At 39.5% G+C, this 19,904-nt stretch overlaps 1 long non-coding RNA gene across 2 annotated transcripts in view; it reads left to right on the top strand.

Annotated features, from left to right (window-relative positions):
- LOC125484282 overlaps positions 1–15,925 on the top strand; it is a 31,387-nt gene extending 15,462 nt beyond the window's left edge. The window contains exon 3 of one of the 2 annotated variants that reach the window (XR_007263120.1): positions 15,523–15,925. This is a non-coding gene — a long non-coding RNA (uncharacterized LOC125484282). Of the gene's footprint in view, positions 1–7,245; positions 7,273–15,522 lie in introns of those variants that run through there. The other variant, XR_007263119.1, reaches the window with a different exon arrangement.
- The last annotated feature ends 3,979 nt before the right edge of the window (positions 15,926–19,904 follow it).

Genomic DNA, 19,904 nt, shown 5'->3' with positions numbered 1-19,904 from the left:
CCAAATTTCCATTGTTTTCTTGTTCAATTATATCACATTGTGATTTCTCCTATATCAAGCTGAGGTATCTCAGTCGTTGTGTTCTTGCTATGATTGTTCCTTCGCTCTGTTGATCTGGTATTCATATTCTCTTGCGGGAACATTTTAGTTCAATACTGTTTATTGAATTATCAAACCTTATTATCCCATTGCTCCTCCTCACACTGTTTCTTTCTGCTGTGGTCATTCTGATGTTGGGCTATATTTGAGACATACATGCAAGTTGCTTTCAATCTCTGGCTCATGAGCAATTCTGACAGTGATAACCCATTCTGTAGTGGTGAGGATTTGTAACTTAATAATGCAAACTTAAAATTTTTAATTGTCTGCACTTCTTACAACTTTCCTATTTGCTTTAAGAGAGAGAAATGAACTTCTAATATGAATGAATTCATATTCATGTTTGTGTGAATCTTTTCAACTGATCATCTCCAAACAGTGGTTCATTATTAGAGACACAATGCGTAGAATGCCATGCATTGATTAGATTCTCTTAACTGACGCTATAACTGCCTCAGACATGATTTTGTGTCAGTAATTTAATCTAATTTGAATAACAGATCTTGCCTTTGAACTCAAATAAATCCATTCCCAGTTGCTCACTTAACCTTGATGGTTCTTTCCCATTCTGTAGAAGGACCTGAAAAGTTAATTCGGCTTTCTCTTCACAGACAAAAATAGAAATTGCTGGAAAAGCTCAGCAGGTCTGGCAGCACCTGTGGAGGAGAAAATAGAGTTAATGTTTCGGGTCCAGTGACCCTTCCTCAGCTCTGCTGAGTTTTTCTAGCAACTTCTGTTTTTGTTTCTGATTTCCAGCATCCACAGTCCTTTTTTATGTAAAGATTGATCTATCCAAGAGGTAAATGACATTTCTGTCACAAAGTAACTCTTGGAAAGCTGCATAGTTAAGATAGTATATACAGTTCATTATTGAAATAATTTAATCCTTCAGTTACAGCTTAAGCTGCACACACATTCTCTCAGCATGAGGTTAGACCTTCTGCTCCTTTCCAGCTTGCTCTACTTAATCATGTAACTCTGATCTCATTACTAATCATTGGCAGCATTATACATGATGTTTACATCAGTTATTCTACAAGTTGTACTCAATTGAAAGATATGTGTAAAAAAATACTCATAGGTGATTTAATGATAAGAATGACATGACCCAATATACTTAAGGCTTTCATTGCAGTTATATGAGGAGCCAGGTATTTGGACCAGATCAGAAACCCTTTTTTCAGAAGCTGACTGGATTAAAAATAACACACTTGCCTTTAGATGGATTCTGCATTGGGGATTCCTGGGGAGATGCCTGCTGTTATGAAAGTGTCCAGGAATTCAGAAATGGAGAAGACATTTTATAAAAACTATGCCCTGATTTGCCACAATGAGTGTGCACTTTTCTGAGACCTAACAGGGCAGTTTGTCAGCTATTGTAAAAGGATAGCTATGTAAGGTGAATGTAGGGTTAAGTAGTCCATCCATATGTAGTTGCTCTCCATATGAAACTTGTACCTTTGCAGTAATAACCTTTTCTTCAAGGTTTGTTTACGAGGCATGGCTGTGTATCTTGGATTGGGGGTGATCACATTTTTTGCTTAATGTCTTCTGTAGCAGATCTTTGTGAATTGACCTCTTTGGCTACAAAGACTATATTTTTGATAGAAAACTGGACAGTCTTGTTTTTCCTGAGTTCACACTGGAGTAATAGTAATAAAAGTAAGAAGTACTAGAGAGGGTCAACAGGACTGGAAAGAGAAACAAAGTTAACATTTTGAGATGAATATGAGTCTTCTTTGGTACTGAAGAGGCTGGAGGAAAATTGATAGGTTTTATGTGGGAGAGAAAGATGAGGAGGAACAAACGGAACTGAAAGGAATCTCAACGGAGGTCTCGAAGGAAATTAGATATTATAGGTGTCACAGAGTAAAAGGCAGAAGGAGTCATAATGCCAGTAGAGAAAAGAAATAAATTTGGATAGGTATTAATATTAGGTATTAATGGCAGGAAATTGCTATTATTTGCTGAAAACTAAGCCCAGGAAACCAGACACTGGGGATGATGGGGGTGGGGTGGAGATGAGGGGTAAGGGTGCTGTGGAAGGCAATGGAAACAAAATGGAGGAGAGAACTCATGGTCTGAAATTGTTGAACTCATTGTTAAATCCAGAAGCCGAAAAAAATGTCCAAAAGCACTGGAGCCAAAGCCTGAGGAGAAATGGTATTTCATTTAGCAACAAATAGCTGATTGGTCTGTGAACTAGTGATCAGTTATTATTCACAAAAGTCTTTTGCCTGCCAACAACTATGTGATTGATTCCCAGGTAAGTGAACAGCTTGGGGCTGTGAACCTGAATGTAAGAAGCCATCAGATCTTTGTAAGTTCAGAGCTCTCTCTGTTCTCTGCAGTAAAACACTATGAGATGAAGAAAACCAGACTATTTTTCCTTTGGTGGTTGCTGTATGCTATGACTTTTAATTTATAAGGCAGATCTATTTTAAGTATGAACAGTCATCCAGTGACTTGTGATGGCAAGTAAAAGCATCCAGAGAAGGAAGATCAAGAAGCAGAGTTCTGATCAACACAAGAATCATCTTAGCAAATCCTGTAAATGAGGACCACTGAACCACTTTTCCAGTCTTTCCGTCTACACATACCCAGATGTTTCTATGTTGATGTCTGTGTGAGAGTCTCAAGCTGAGTTTATAAGGGAGTTAATGTTGCAACTAGTATGCCAGTTTTCATAAATTGTTCACTTGAAACTGGAGTCTATTTTTATGCAAGAAACCTAGTCCATGCTTTGTGCTCAACTGTGTCTAAAAGACCGGCACATTGGGGAATTTGGCATCTATTTTAAAGTCTTTAACTTTTATGACGAGTCCTGTATTAGCAGTGATTGATCTTCAGCACATTACCCTGGTCTGGAGTAACAAGATGCAGAGGAATTAGATGCCAAAAGTGAGGTAAAGACAGCTGGGACTAGGAAACTAGATACCTTAGGCCATCAGAAAAAAAAGTGAGAAGAGATTGCTCAAGGGAGAGAGAAAATCAAATAAAGTTAGGACAAATTAAGCTCAGTGAGGCAGGAATAGGTGGAAATGATGGATCTGCCAGAATGGTTTTGTTTGTGGATTTTATGAAGAAGGTTGTAGTGTTGAGGAACTTTAAGGTGGGAAGATACTGGGGGAAGATCACCAGAAGAGATGAGATTAGTTCCAGTCCTGGAAACAATAGCTTGGTATTCATTGGGATCATGGTCTAAGGGTAAAAGAAGGAGTGTCTGGGCATTGGTACTCAATTCTGGAAGATAGGGGCCAGCAACCCAATTGACAACAATTCTGATGGATAATCATACCAGACTCAAAGCATGAACTCTCTTTCTTGCTCCACAGATGTTGCCAGAACTATTTCTTTTTACAGCATTCTCTGTATTTGTTTGACAACAGCATCACCCTTTTCAGCAGGTTTGATAACAAAGCCAGGGCTCGACTGAGAGTACAGGGTCCAGCAAGTTCAGAGGAAGATATAGGAGATGTCTTGCCCTATTAAGTTTACTTCTTTCCAAACATTGCCCTTTGGAGAATTTCTTGTACAGACGAGATCCCAAAAGGTTGAAGGAATGCCACCCAAACAGTGTAATACACTGTCAGCAGTAATTTAGACTCTTTACTAAAGGCATCTGACAAAAGCCATTGTTTGTATCTATTTTTATGTAAAACTTGCTTGGTTTCAGCTCTTTTAAGTGGCTATTGACTGATGAAATTGGATTGTTTCTCTTCGAGCTCCTTTGTTTAACTGAGTGTGATCCACGTATAGTCTTGTCTCTCCATTTGTCTTTAGCAGCCCTGAGCATCATTCTGTCAAATCTGTCACTCGTGACACGATCCTGCTTTTAACTACATTGTTGCATTGAGATTTTATTCTTCCCATTAAAGGATGACGAATTTTCCTGGGACTCTGCAAGTTGATGAGTTTATCATCTTCTTTCAGAGTAACATGATACTCCTGATTCAATTTGCTCAAAACCTTGCATTTGTTCAACAATTACATATTCTCTTTCCTCAGTATATATAGTGTTTCACTGCCATTTTATCCTCTCTGATTAAGGTTTGTGGTGATTTGCAAATGCAGATGAAGACCTGTTTCTGCTGGACATGATTTTTTTTCTCTTTGCTGGTCTAAATAACACAGTCCATGGTGACTGACCTGTCAGTAATGATACAGCTGCTCCTATGTAAAGTCTAAATCCTGTTTTGAAGTCTTGCACCTTGAAATTGATGATCAAATCTGTTTAGACTCTCTTTGACCTTACCCAGGAATGGTGTCTGCACCTTTTCTGTAACTTTAATTTGAGCTTCGATTTTATTGCCTAAATATCTATTTCTCTGGAAGGTTTCTTTTGCAGGACCTTTCTTTGAGGTGTTGAAGGTATTGGCAATTTACCATATTTGTTAAAGTGTCCCACATTTGTGATTCTGTTTGGTGCCATATCTGGCAAAGCTTAAGAGAGTCTATGACATTAATTCTTGCTCTTTTGGCACTTTGGAGGACTATTGGAGGATATTGATACTATATTGGAGATTACCTATCCAACCATGTCAGAGCAGTCCTCGATGTTTCCTTTCAGTACTGACTGATTTTGAGCCCTGATTTCTGCCTATGCAGCGATGGGCTTGTTTGTTTCAACATTAAATAGAGTCATAGAGCTGTAAAGCATGGAAACAGATCTTTCAGTCCAATTCATTCATGCTGACCAAATATTCTAAATTAATCTATTCCCATTTGCCAGCATTTGGCCCATATCCCTTGAAACACTTTCTATTCATATATCCATCCAGACGTCTTTTAAATGTTGTAATTGTACCAGCCTCCACCACTTCCTCTGGCAGCTCGTTCCATACACGCACCACCCTCTATGTGAAAAAGTTGCCCCTTGGGCCCTTTTAAAGTCTTTCCCCTCGCACCTTAAACCTACATCCTCTAGTTTTGGATGCCCCCATCCTAGGAAAAAAAGACCTTGTCAATTTACCCTATCCATGCCCCTCATGATTTTATAAACCTCTAGGTCACCCCTCAACCTTTGACGCTCCAAGGAAAGTAACCCCAGTCTATTCAGCCTCTCCCTATGAGCTCAATCCCTCTAATCCTGGAAACATTCTTGAAAATCTTTCTGGAACCCTTCAAGCTTAACAACATCTTTCTACAGCACGGAGATAATAAAATCCTCCTCAGTTTGAAGAATCTGTGATAACCTTTCATCCTCACAGTGGCTACTATCCAGTCTCTAATTGCTTCATCCTTCCAATCAATTATATTCGCTATATCCTGCTACATGAGATAATGTAATATATTATCATCCCTGGAACGTCTGGACAACAAGGATACAACATGTTCCTACTTATTGACTGCAGCTCCACCTTCAACACCATAATTCCAAACAAATTCATCTCCAAACTCCAGTACCTAGGTCCCTGCTTCCCTGCCTCTGTAAATGGAGTTCTTGTATAACAGACAGCCAGTAAGGATAAGTGACAACACGTCTTTCATGATAATCCTCAAAACTGGTGTCCTGGGAAGGCTGTGTACTCAGCCCCCTACTGTACTCCTTATACACACAGGACTGTGTGGCCAAATTCTTCACCAACTCCATTTACAAGTTTCCTGATGACATCACCGTTGTAGGTTGGATCCCAAACAACGACAACAAGATGGAGTATGGCAAGGAGATAGAATCCTTAGGGACATGGTATAAAGACAGCAATCTCTCTACCAACGTCAGCAAAACGAAGAAGTTAGTCATTAACTTCAAGAAGCAGTGTGGAGGGCACGCCTCTGTCTGCCTCAATGGTGCTGAGATGCAGATGGTCGAGAGCATCAAATTGCTGGGAGTGACGATTACCAACAATCTGTCATGGTTAAGAAAGCACAGCAACACCTCTACTTCTTCAGGAGGCTAAGGAAATTCAGCATGTCCATAAAGACTCTTGCAAATTTGTATCGATGCACCAAAGAAAGCATCCTATCTGGATGCGTTACAGCACAGTATGGTAAATGCTCTTCCAAAGACTGAGAGAAACCACTGAAAGACTGAGATCCCAGTGTATTACACAAGCCAGCCTCCCATCCATTGACTCCATCAATACTTCCTGCTGCCTCAGGAAAGCAAACAACATAATCAAAGTCCCTTCCCACCCCAGTTATACTGTCTTGTACCCTATTCTACCAGGCAGAAGATATAGAAGTTGGTATACACGTACAACCAGATTTAAGAACAGCTTCTGTCCTCCTGTTATCAGACTTTCAAATGGACCTCTTTAATGTTAATGTTGATCTCTCTCTGCACCTTCTCGGCAGCTGTACCACTGTATTCAGAATTCTTTCTGTTACCTAATGCGTTTGTACAGTATGATTTGCCTGCAAAGCACATACGACAACACTTTTCACTGTACCTCAGTACACGTGACGGTAATAAATCAAATCAAATATATATGATAAACAAAGAATTCTATTGATTCTCCCAAATGCTAAAATCACTGATTAAATCATATGCATTCAATCATTACATTTTTTTTAGGTTTAAAATAAGACTGAATGCTCTAATCAACACATCATACTCCATAGCATTTCTTCTATATGTTGTCTTACCAGAAAGAAGAGAATAATTAACTGGATTTATTTAACAGTCTAATATCACCTGCCCAACCTCACACACCACTAACTCTACAAACCTTCTGCAAAGCCTCCTGAATAGCAAGGAGGAGGCAATGGCCTAGTGGTAATATTATTGCATTGTTAATCCTAAAACACAAGTCATGTTCCGGGGACCCAGGCTTGAACCCCACAATGGCAGTTAGTAGAATTTGAATTCAATAAAACAAAAATCTGGAATTCAGAGTCTAGTGATGAATCCATTATTGATTGTCAGAAAAAAAAACCCATCTGGTTCATTAATGTCCTTCAGGGGAAATCTTTACCTGGTCTGGCTTACATTTGCCTTCACATCCACAGCAACATGGCTGACTCTTAACAGCCTCTGGACATTTGGGGATGGGCAATAAATGTTCTAGCCAGTGATGCCATCACCCTGTGAATGAATAATAAAAATAAAAATGGTTGGGACACTTGACACTTTGTGTTGACTTACACAAGGACTTATGGCTGTGCCACCCATTTTCCTCAATTGTCTCCTTTCTCTCATTACAGGAGAATAGAGCCCATTACAAGGCAGGGAGATCCCATATGAGTGGAGTGGAACCTGATATGAATCTCCTCACTCTATATGAGGAGAGATCCTGACCCTCATAGGAGAAGAGTGGACTACTCCTGCAAGAAGGCCCAAACATCCAGATCTGCCAACTGAGCAAGTATCATTCCTCATTTTAGATTAACTCTTGCAGTAACCTCATTGTCACTTTCAATCATTGCATGCCACATTAAACCACTGGCAGCAATGTTTTCTCTTTCTTGTCTTGTTCAGGTACTGTCAGCTTCTCTACCAACTCTGCAATGAGATGGCTAGCACCGCTTGATCTCTGAGATTGAGGGTACAGAGGCTTCTGAGGAAGCATTGGCAAGGCTGACTCATGCACCTGCACCAGCTCAGATACTGACCTTGTCGTGGGAAGGTGAGACTTACAGTGTGGGAGAATAACATGATGAGTACCTCCCAGTTCTGCAGCTGGCTGAGGAAGACATATCTCAAGTTGCTGGCTCTAAGAGAGCTAAAGGAAACCAGGATCATCCTCAGGAATAAAAGGGCCCTGTGGTGTCAGTAGTCAGGGACTTGATGCATGTGCATAGAGAGGACCAAGAGAAGAAGATGTGTCTGTGGGATGCAATGGTCTTCATCGCCAGAAGCTGCAGCTATGCAACAACTCATGCCGTTGACAGCCAGCTCCAACTCCCTCAAGGTTTGCTGAAGAGGCACAAGCCCACCTGAACTCCAACACCACAGCCAAACATCCCCAGGAATAAAGGCAAGGGGATGGCAAACCTGGCAAGGAATCTCCAGCTCCTCACCTACCCTATCTACATGAGCCTTCACTTGCCTACTTTACACTCCGGGCATATGAGGTGACCCATGCCATGTGTTATCATAGACTTCCTGGACTCCTGGCTGGTGGCCGTGCATCTTTCCCCCCACATTAGACCTTTATTAAGTCACAGGACTGACTGACTCCCCAGACTGCAGAGGACAGACTCACCAAACTCACTCTGACTGACGCCTGACCTTGGCCAAACCCCTAGATTGGAATCATGGAGTCATAGATTCAGAGTCATACAGCATATAAAAGGCCCTTCAGCCCATTGAATCTGCATTGACATAACTACCACCGAAAGTGCACCAATCCCAATTTCCTGCACTTGTCCCATATCCTTGATTGTTATGATCTTTCAATTTTCTTCGAAATTTTTTTAAAGGTTGTAAGTTTTCCAGCCTCCACTACCATCCCAGGCTGTGCCTCCCAGATTCCCACCACCCACTGAGTGAAAAAGGTTTTTCTCAAATCCCCTCTAAATCTCCTACCCCTTTCCCTAAAACTATGCGTTCTCATGATTGACCAATCAACCAAGGGAGTAATTGCTCTCTATTCACTCTGTTCATACCTCTCATAATTTTCTACACCTCAGTCATGTTCCCCCTCAGCCTTCAAGCCTCTCAAGTCTCTTCTCATAAGCTCAATTTCTCCATCCCATCACATTCTTCCTGTCGTGAGGTGACCAGAACTGCACATAGTACCCCAGCTGTGGCCTAACCAATGCTTTGTACAACTCCAACATTACCTCCTTGCTCTTATACTCTATTCCACAGCCAATGAAAGCAAGTGTCCCATGTACCTTCTGAACTATCCTATTCATGTGATCAGCTGACTTCAGGGATCCGTGAATAATTACTCTAATATCCCCCTGTTTCTCTAAGCTACCCAGTATCCTGCCATTCACTAAACACTCCTGCATCATTTTTTTTCTTCCAACGTGCATCATCTTGCATTTATCAGGGTTAAAGACCATCACCCATCTAGAGAGACAGTAGGAACTGCCGATGCTGGAGTCTGAGATAACAAGGTTTAGAGCTGGATGAACACAGCAGGCCAGGCAGCATCAGAGGAGCAGGAAAGCTGATGTTTCGGGTCTGGACCCTTCTGCCTGGCCTGCTGTGTTCATCCAGCTCTACACCTTGTTATATCACCCATCTGTATCTTCCTGTAACTTCCAACTATCTTCTTTGCTATTAACCACTCTACCAATCTTGGTATCATCTTCAAAATTGCTTAACATTGCCCCCATATTGTCATCAATATCATTTACGTATATAACAAATGGAAAGGGTCCCAGTACTGATTCTTGTAGTACACCGGCCTCCAGACACTCAAACAGCCTTCTACCACTACCCTTTGTGTCCTATTAGCAAACCAGTTTCTGATCCATTGCACCCAGTTTTCCTCAATTCCATGTGCTTTAACCTTTCAATCAGTCTTTCAAGTGGGATCTTATCAAAAGCTTTGATAAAATCCATATAAACTACATCAACTGAACTTCTCTCATCCACACACTTGATCACATTTTTGAAAACATTTAAAAAAATTTATTAGGCATGATCTCCCTCTGACAAAGTCTCACTGACTATCCTTAACATCACTAGGTTCACTAGGTTGATTCCGGAGTTGAGGGGGTTGGCTTATGAGGAGAGTCTGAGTAGATTGGGATTATATTCATTGGAATTCAGAAGATTGAGGGGGGATCTTATAGAAACATATAAAATTATGAAGAGAATAGATAAGATAGAAGTAGAATGGATGTTTCCACTGGTAGGTGAAGCTAGGACAAGAGGGCATAGCCTCAAGATTAGAGGGAGCAGATTTAGGACTGAATTGAGAAGGAACTTCTTCACCCAGAGGGTTGTTAATCTATGGAATTCCTTGCCCAGTGAAGTAGTTGACGCTACTTCAGTAAACGTTTTTAAAGATAATGTAGATTTTTTTTGAACAATAAAGGAATTAAGGGATACGGTGAGAACACGGGTAAGTGGATCTGAGTCCATGAAAAGATCAGCCATGATCTTATTAAATGGCGGAGCAGGCTCGAAGGGCCGGACAGCCTACTCCTGCTCCTAGTTCTTATGTTCTTATGTAACTCATGCTTTTCCATGTGGATATTAAATCTCTCCTTCAGAATTTTCTCCAGTAGTTTCCATACCACTGACATGAGACTCACGTAATTTCCTGGATCATTGCTACCACGTTTGTTGAAAACCATATTGGCCATCCTCCTATCCTCCTGCACTTCCTCTGTGGCCAGAAAGGAACTAAAAATACGTGTCAGAGACCCTGGAATTCCCACCTCACCTCCCACATCAGCCTGGGATGCAATTCATCTTCGTCAGGAGATTTGTCCATTTTTAAGCCATTCAGAACTCCAATGCCTCCCCATTTCCTAGTTCCTTACAGTCGCTTTTCCTGAATTCTACACCTATGTTCTCCTTTTCCAGAGTGAAGACCAAAGAGAAACATCCATTTAACACCCTTCCAATATCCTGCAATTTCACGCACAGATTGCCCCCTTTGTCCCCAGTGGGCCCTACTCTTTCCCTGGTTAACCTCTTCCCTTTAATGTGTTTATAAAATATCTCAAGTGTAATGTCCATGAATGTTGCACTGTGACATTTCGGGAAGGTAGTGTTTGAGTTTTGTCCCAGTTACTGTTCCTTGGAATCCTTCTGGAAATTGTAGTCAATTTGCATTGTTTGATTAGAAGCAGGCATGCTTTCATCCAGCAAAGTTCATATCAAATTTTAAACAAGAACACATTGTATTTAAAATAATGTATTATTTCCTTCATATTTGATGTACATACTCCATCTTTGGAAATTTTGCTGTCTTAATACCATCTTTGGGGCTCAAATTTTTAATGCAGCATAGTCGAATGCCAAGAATGCATACCTTTGTGTTGAAATTGTCTTTGAGGAGTCCTGAACAAGAGAATTTATAATGACAGGTTTATGTTACTATCTATCTAGCAACTACAGTCTGTAGAAGAATAATGGAAGCAAGATGCAAAGATGCCTTATTTATACGTTTAGATTAATGTGTCAAATTATTAAGCATTAATGTATACCAGATATGAATTTACAGACTGATGTCTCCCCACTGCGTCAAGCTAACATTTATTTTGTCACTTTTACCTAATGTACGTTATTCAGTGAATACCATCACTTCAGACTGCACTCATCAGAAAAAAATTGCCTTTCACATTGGAAATAAATATTTTCTTTAACATGACCTCACATTAATAGAGATTCAAGTGCTTTTGAAGGCCTAAAAAAAGTGTAAAATATCTTTACCCAACATTTGTAATTATTTTTATTTAATTAGTGTAATGTACATTGTCACCAGTCACATACGTGTAAACAAAATTTGAACATGTATATATATTGAATAAATCTTAGTGACAGATAACGATGTATGCTTTCTCGAATTTATTAAACGCATGCTTAAAATAAACAGAATGCCCCAACAGTGATAGTTAACTGAAAGCATTATTTTATTCACATTAAAGACCATCATTAGTCACTTGTGAAAGAACAGCTGCAACCCATCATTGCTGGTATGATAACCTTTCCTTAATAGAAAATGAGTCTTGGGAATTAATGATGGAAAATAAGGAAATGGGCAAATTAATTTGAACAAGTTTTGTGCATCAGTCTGCACAACACAGGGTACAAGTTATATCCCGGAAAAAGTAGTAAATTAGGGAATGGAAAAGAGGGACGGACTCAAGAAAATTATAATCATTACAGAAGGGGTACTGTACAGATTGTTGGAGTTTGGGCCCTCATAGATGTCATCTCAATGTCTTTAAACATGTGGCTAGTGATATGGTTAATGCATTGGTTTTAATGTTCCAAAATTTCTAGATTTGAATATGTTCCATTAAAATGGAAAATAGCAAAAAGTGAAGTAGATTGAAAGCAGGGAATTACTGTCCAGTTAACTTATCATCTGTCACAAAGAAGATGTTAATAATTATTATGAAAGATGCTTTATGATGACACTTAGAAAAGTTCAAGGAAAGAGGGAGAGTCAGGGAGAGTTAACATGGCTTTGTGCAAAGTGAAAACATATTTAATCAATTTATTGGAGATCTTGATTTGCTTTGGATGAAAGGGAACCAGTGGATGTGCTGTACTTAGGTTTCCAGTAGGTATTTGATAAGGTCATACATCAAAGGTAAGTATGGGCAATAAAAACTCACAGTATAAGGGGTATTCTGATCAATAGAAGATTGGCTAACAAACGGGAAACAAAGTGAGATAAATGGGTTATATTTTGATGAGAAGGAAGTTATGCGTTGTCTGGCATAGGCATCAGAATGAGGGCTTTAACTTCTTTTAATTTATTTATTTCATTTGGATAAAGGGACTAAAAGCAAGGTTGTTAAATTTGCTGACAGAAATATAGGTAAAAAAGTAAGTTATAAAGCGTGATATAGATAGGTGAAGTGAGTGAGCAAAGATCTGGCAAATGTAGTATAAAGTGAGAAAATATGAAATTGTCCACTTTGGCAGAAGGAATTAGAAAAAGGAGCATATTATCTAAGTGGTGAGATATAACAGAGCTTTGGGATATAGAAAGATCTTGGTGGCCTAATGCATGAATCATAAAAGGTTTAGTATACAGTCCAGCAAAAATAAGTAGGAAAGATAATAGAATGACTTTGTTTATTATGAGTGAGATTGAACAATAAAATAGGAAGGTTATACTTCAGTCTTGCAGGGCACTGGAGAGAACATGTCTAGTGTACTGTAAACAGTATTGGTTTCCTCATTGGGAGGATCTGGCACATTTATATTGTTACTGTACAAGTAACCAGAGAGCCAGCTAATGCTCTGGGGACATGTGTTTGAACTCCAACACACTGGATGATGAAATGCAGTAGCATTTGGATAAAAACAACTGATCTTATGTAACCATGTAACCATTGCCATTCATTGTAACAGCCCATCTAGTTCCCTTATGTCCTTGTCCTTACATGGTCTGGCCTACATGTGACTCCAGACCCAGAAAATGAGGATGATCTTTAACTGTCTTCTGAAAGGGCCTAGTTAGTCACACACTTGTATCCAACACTGCAACATCTGAAGAAAGGAATGAAAACAAAAGAACCACCTCGTACCAGAAATGACAACAGCAAATACAGCCCTGCAACTCTGCAAAGTCCTCCTTACTAACATCAGCGGTCTCGTACCAAAATTGGGAGATCTGTAACACAGACTAATCAATCAACAGCCTGACATAGTCATAGTCACAGAATCACACCTTAAGTACAGAGCCCCCAGTTACAATCATCACATTCCTGAGAATGGTGGCACTAACGTATACAATTTGGAGGGAGTTAATCTGGGAGTTTTAACATTGTCTCTCAGACAAGAAGTCTCATGGCAAACATGTACATGGAAACCTCCTGCTTATTACCACCTACCAGCTGTTTTGGCTGATAAATCAGGACTTATTTTGAAATGCCACTTGGGGGAATCAGTGGAAGTGGCAAGAACACAGAATGTGCTTTGGTTGGGAGACTTCAATGTCCATCACTGGGAAGAGTTCTTAGTACCCTTACTAACTGAGTTGCTTGAATCCTAAATAACATCACTGGCAGACTAGGTATGAACCAACTGCACCAATCTACCTGTTGTAGGTGCATCTGTCCATGACAGAATCAGTAAGAATGATAACCAAACAGTTATTGTAGAGTTGAAGTCAAGTCTTCACATTGACAACGGCTTTTGTGTGGCATAAACCATGCTAAATCGGACAGACATCAAACAAATCTACATACATGGGGCATTATGGGCAATCAGTGGCAGCAGAATTGCATTCAACTGCTCTCTGTATGGCCCAGCAAATCCCTACTTTACCATCACCATTGAACTGGGAGATCAACTCTAGTTTAATGAAGCATGCAGGAGACCATACCAGGAGTAGCACCAGGAGTAGCACCAAGAGTACCTTTAAATGAGGTGCCAAATGGGGGAGATACAACACAGGATTATTTGAATCCAAACAGCAGAATCAGGGTACAATAGACAGGGCAAAGCAATCACACGATCAATGGATCTGTTCTACACTCTGCATTCCTGCCACACTGTGTTGTGAATGGCAGTGAACAATTAAATAACAAATTGGAGGTTCAGGCTCCACAAATAATCACATCCTCAAAAATGGAGACACCCAGCACATCGATGCAGTGTAAGTTGCTTCATATTTTTTAATTTTTGAGGACTTGAATTTTGGGAGATGTTGGAATGTTACAAACAACTGGGCGAGCACACCATAAATCAACACCCCAATCCCCCATAGAATTATACAAAATGTTAAAGTTTAGTTTTTTTAAAGTGTACACTATACACCAATTTACCTGAGTTTCAAACCAAGGTTGCTAGAAAACATGAACCAGATTTATGTACTAAACAAGAATTATTATTTATTAATTCAACTGTAACTACAACAAAACAGGTATAAACACTACCAACTAAAACTTTGATCCTCTTATAAATATCCACTTACATACACATACAGACACACAAATAGGAAAAATAGATTATTTGCAGAAGTAGAAAACACTGGAAAGTCAGTTGAGACAGTTGAGTGGTTTTCACCCTTGATTCCAATGTTAAGGTAATATTTCTTTGGCTAACCAGGTAATTGGTGCTCAATTGAATTTTTAAAAAAATTCTACTGGTTTGTAAGAAGTATAAGCAACTAATTCATTTGGAAAATGCCTCTGACTTAACAATTCTAAACAGCTCACAGCAACTGCTGCAGGAAAGGTGACTGATTTTCGTGTAGATTTAAACAGTGTTTTTACTGCAGAGAAAAGGCAGCTTCTGGTGAGAGAACATCTGCACACATTTTTGTGTCTTTCTCTCTCTATATGTCTGTGTCTCAGTAACTTATTTCTAGTTCTAGCCTGCTCAGTTAGCTGAGAACCAATCAACTTCATTTATAAACAACTTTTTGGCTCCTGATCATTTGCACATTGTAGGAACACACAGACACAAAAACAGACTTCAGAATAGGTATTAAATTCATTGCTGTGAAATTATACAGTTTTCCTGGTAAATCCCCTTTTTAAGAATAGCGCTTTCTCATTGCAATCCTCAGTTTTTAAAGACATAAAAATAAAAAGTAATATTCCCTATTGAAAAAAAAAGTCTATTTGAAGTTATGTGTGAATATTTGAATGAAGTTTAAAAACCACTAAAACAAAACTGTGGAAAACTTTTGTTTGCAAAACTTCTGGAAAATCATGCAATTTCAGATAATTATATGAACTCACTTCAAAGAAAACTGTTTTACAATGAGATTTTAAGGCTTTTCTATTTGAACAGTGTTTATCAGCTTGGCATTTGTGTTTGGACTCTTCAGGTGAGGCAATCCTATTGCAGAATAAATTGTTCATCTCATGTCTCCTGTTTCTCAGGTACATTTTCGGTGTAAAAACTGATTGTTCTTCTGGATGACAGACTGAAAAAACTTCATAAGATTGGATTTTCTGAGCAAGCTGTACCTACTATGACCCTGGAGATGATCATACATGATTAGTGATTTGACTACATATGTGAGAACAACAGATGAACAGACTTTGAAGCATTTTATGTCTTATTTCCTTCAACGATAAACACGACTGACCCCAGAAAGTGTTCAAATTTCAAGTTCAAATTGTGTGTTTGTGTGTGTGTGTATTGTGTTCATTAGAAGGGTAGAAATTTGTATTGTCATATTACAAAGGGGTGTGTGTTGATCAGTTCTGCTCATTGATTCATTCATTTTGTTTTAAAATAAATTAATGACCTTGTGTTTATTAAAGAATCTTGTTTGATCGATATTTTCATTCTATATCCAACATAGAGAAAGTATATGATTGGCTATGTTAGGACTTGAATAAAATATTTTTAATTTATGTGACCTATAGATTAGTGGGACTTGAATGACAATGTACATCTCCCATTTCAGTCATAACAAGTGTAAAAGACACGGCTGAAGCATTTGATCCACTTTTAGCCATGCGTACGGACAGGATGATACTTGGCCTCTTCCTGAGGTGCCCAGCATCATAGCTGTCAATCTTCAACCAATTTGATTCATTCCATGTGACAACAAGGAATGGATGAAGACACTAGAAATTGCAAAATGTCTGAGACTTGAAAATGATCCAGTAATAGTACTGAAGAAACATACTCTCGAGCTGTTGTGCCCCTGGCCAAGGTGTTCTAGCACAACTACAACACTGACATTTACTTAACAATGTGTAAAACTGCTCAGTGTGTATAAAGAGCAGACAAATACAAACCTTCAAATTATTGCCCTATCAGACTACATTCCATCAGCAGTAAACTGATGGAAGGGATCATTGACAGCATCATCAAGTGACACTTGGTCAGCAGGAAACTGCTCTCTGAAGTTTACGTGGACTTTCACGAAAATCCTGCAGCACCAGAGCTCATTACAACATGGACAAAGAGACGAACTCAGGAGGTGTCAGGCGAGTGACATCAAGGCAGCACTTGTCCCAGGGTGACATCTCGCAGTCCTCACAAAATTAAGGCCAATGGAAATCAGGGAATAGACCTTTCACTGATTAGAATCATAGCTGGCACAAAGAAAGACCTTTTTTTTGTTGGATATCAAACATCTGAGCTACAGGACATCATGCCAGGAGTTCCAGAGGGCAGAGTAAAAATACAGAAAATACAGCCACTTGTAGGCCTCAAGTCCATTCTGCCATCTTCCAAGGTCATGAATGGTACTGACATAGAAACATAGAAAAAAGGAGCAGGAGTAACGCACTTGATCCATTAAGCCAGCTATTACACTCGATATGATCTTGGCTGATCCTCTACCTCAACACTAAACTCTGACACATCCATTATAACAGACTTCAGCATTTCGCCTAATACTGATAATAGGCTAACCTGTCTGTAATTCATTGTTTTCTCCTTCCTTTCTTTTTAAAAGAAGCAGGGTTACACTTATCAGCCTAGAATCTGCAGGGCCTGTTCAAAAATTTACAGAATATTGGAAGACACCAATCAATGCTCTCACTATTTCCATTTAATTTCCTTTAATACCCTGGCATGTAGACAATTAGGCTCTAGGGATTTATTACTTCCAGTCTAGCATGTTTTTTTTTCTCTGATGCAAGTATCCTTCAATTCCTCCTTCCCAAGAAGTCTTTGCTTCCCCAAACATATTGCAAAATTATTTGTGTCTTCTTCTGTGTAGACAGAACAAAGGTAGTTGTTTAATTTCCTTGTTCTTCATTATCAATTCTCCTGTTTCAGACTAAGGGGAGTACATTTGTTTTCACTGATGGATTTTAAAGAAAATGATAGAAAATCTTGATGTATGCATCGATTGCCTTTGCAAGTTTACTCTCAAACTCTATTTTTCACCTCTGAATCAACCTTTTGGTCCTCTGCTGAATTCTAAACTCCCCCCAGTCCTCATGCTTGCTCTTTTTCTAGCAACTTTATATGACACCTCTTTGGATCTAATCCTACCTTTATTTTGTTAACCTTGGCTATGCTATTTTTTCTCTTGTGTTTATGGACCAATAACTGTATAACTGTTACATTGCATGCATTCATTCTTTCAATATTACCCATTACCCATCCACTGTCATTCCTTTTAATGAAGTTACCCAATCTATTGAAGCCAAGTCACCTCTCATGCTTTTGTGATTTCCTCAATGGTGGGCGGATTCCATTATAGTATTGATATTGTATGTCAGGAGGAAGTGGATATACTCTTTCTTGCTTGAGATTCGCGTTTTGTGATACATATATGACATGAATCTCACATATTACTTATCTGTTCAAGGATGGATATTGAACAGTCTAGCTGAGGGCATGCAATGGTTCATAATCTGCCACAAACAGCTCCACACATGACTTTACCATACAAGATGGCAGATGAGTAGTGGCGGTGCATCCCGGCTCCTGCTGTGGGGGTCGTCGGCTTCCTTCTGCTTTCTTTTTATTCTCTTTTTACTTTTGCCTTTTGCTTTTGCTCTTTTGCTCTTTTGCTCTCATCCTTTTTTCCTTTGTCTTTCTCTTTGGAGGCCTTTACAGCATCTTCGGCAGGGCGAGAGCAGACCAGGCCTCCCGAGCAGGTGCAGCAGAGGTCAGCTCCTTGTGGAAAGCTAGCTCGGCATGGGGAAGGTGAGCCCTTGGAAAACTCACGACAGCTGCGAGTGTGGGTGCAGCAGGAAGAAACGGCGCCAGAACATGGTGACTTCGACATTGGTGGGCCCAGCACAGGACTTGAAGTGGTGGCGGCAGCACCAGCTTTCAAGATGGCAGTGACGGCAGGGTGGCCTCAGTAGTTGGAGGAGACAGCAGTATCTGCAGTTGGCATTGGTCAGCTGCAAAGCAGGAGGCCTGAACCAGTAGTCTGGCAGATCGATGGAAGCAGTAGTTGCACCCACTGTGGTGTGGTATGCCTGGTGAGGTTCTCCAGGTGGTACAGAGGTAGATGGCGGTGATAGCCCGGGAGCGGAACTTTTGGAATGGACTGTGATGCGGGGGCGTTGGTGGACACAGTGCCCATTGTGGAGAACACCCCCACAAAGGAAGGAAGAACTCTGTTTTTTAGCTATGTTTTAGTTATATCTTAATATGCTCTGTAACTCGAAATGGTGCCGGAGTGTGGCAACATATGACACTTTTCACTTTATGCATTTGTTAAATACAAGTGAAATAAATCCTTCAATTTAATTCAATTATAAAAGACGGAATGTCATTGATGATGTAGCTGAGATAGTTGGATTAAGAACAGAATCTTGAGAAACTTCTGCAGAGGTGTCCTGGGGCCAAGATGGTTGCCCTTCAATGACAAATGCATTTTCCTTTGTGCCAAATGATTCCAGGCATTAAGTAATTTTTTTTTTTCCTTTTTTTTATATTCACTGCAGCTTTCCTAGAACTTCTTGAATTTCTCTACCCCATCCCCATAAGGCTATCAAATTGTATCAATCTACACTCCTTTACATCAGCTTTGCTTTTGCACTAAAAAATTATGAGAATTCCAATCATGACCTATCTTCACTGGACTTCCTGGATGTAATTAACCAATGTCCGTTGTAAACTTTACCAAGGTAGTTAGAACATCCGGCAATACCTACTGATAATGCAGTAATAAAGTAGGGATGGATTGATAGATACCACACATACTCTTCCTTAAACTTAACTATCTGTTCAAATTCCATAGCTGCTACATGGTTGAAACATCTCTTTATGTCAAAATTACATGTAGAAAAATTATTTGTAAATTTGACAAACGATAGGACCAAAAAAAGTATTGAGGCAAGTAAACAAATCCTAATAAATTACTAAGAATTAAACGCTGAGAATCTGTTTGTGGATGTTAACAGTCTAAACATTTATTGACTGTAAGGTTGATCATGTTCCTGTAAGTTAATTTATAAACAAGCATTGGTTGTGAAATGTTTTACCAGAGCTATAAGCTGTTTAGCATCCTAGTCAAAAGATAAAGTGAAAGAGCTAATGGTAATGGATGAGAAAGCAATGAGTGACAGTAAAATGGGATTGTGTAATATGTAAAATAGATGTATGGAAAAGTTCACATAATGCCATAACCCATTTCTTATAAGATGACATCATCATGCTATAACATCCATCAGGTAGATTTGCTGCCACCTTCCTCTTTCCTGGTTGGGATCTACAGGACCAGTTTTGTCCAGTGTGGGTGAAGGTAAACCATCAGGCAGTTGAATGAGAAGAGGCTCTAATCTTTATCAGGAGGGAGGTTATTGCATCATAGCAGCAAGGAAATTATTGCATT

This window comes from Rhincodon typus, chromosome 1, assembly GCF_021869965.1.
Source record: "Rhincodon typus isolate 14 chromosome 1, sRhiTyp1.1, whole genome shotgun sequence".
NCBI lineage: Eukaryota > Metazoa > Chordata > Chondrichthyes > Orectolobiformes > Rhincodontidae > Rhincodon > Rhincodon typus.
Note: the sequence above shows the minus strand (reverse complement) of the source record. Positions and strands in the feature narration are given on the sequence as shown.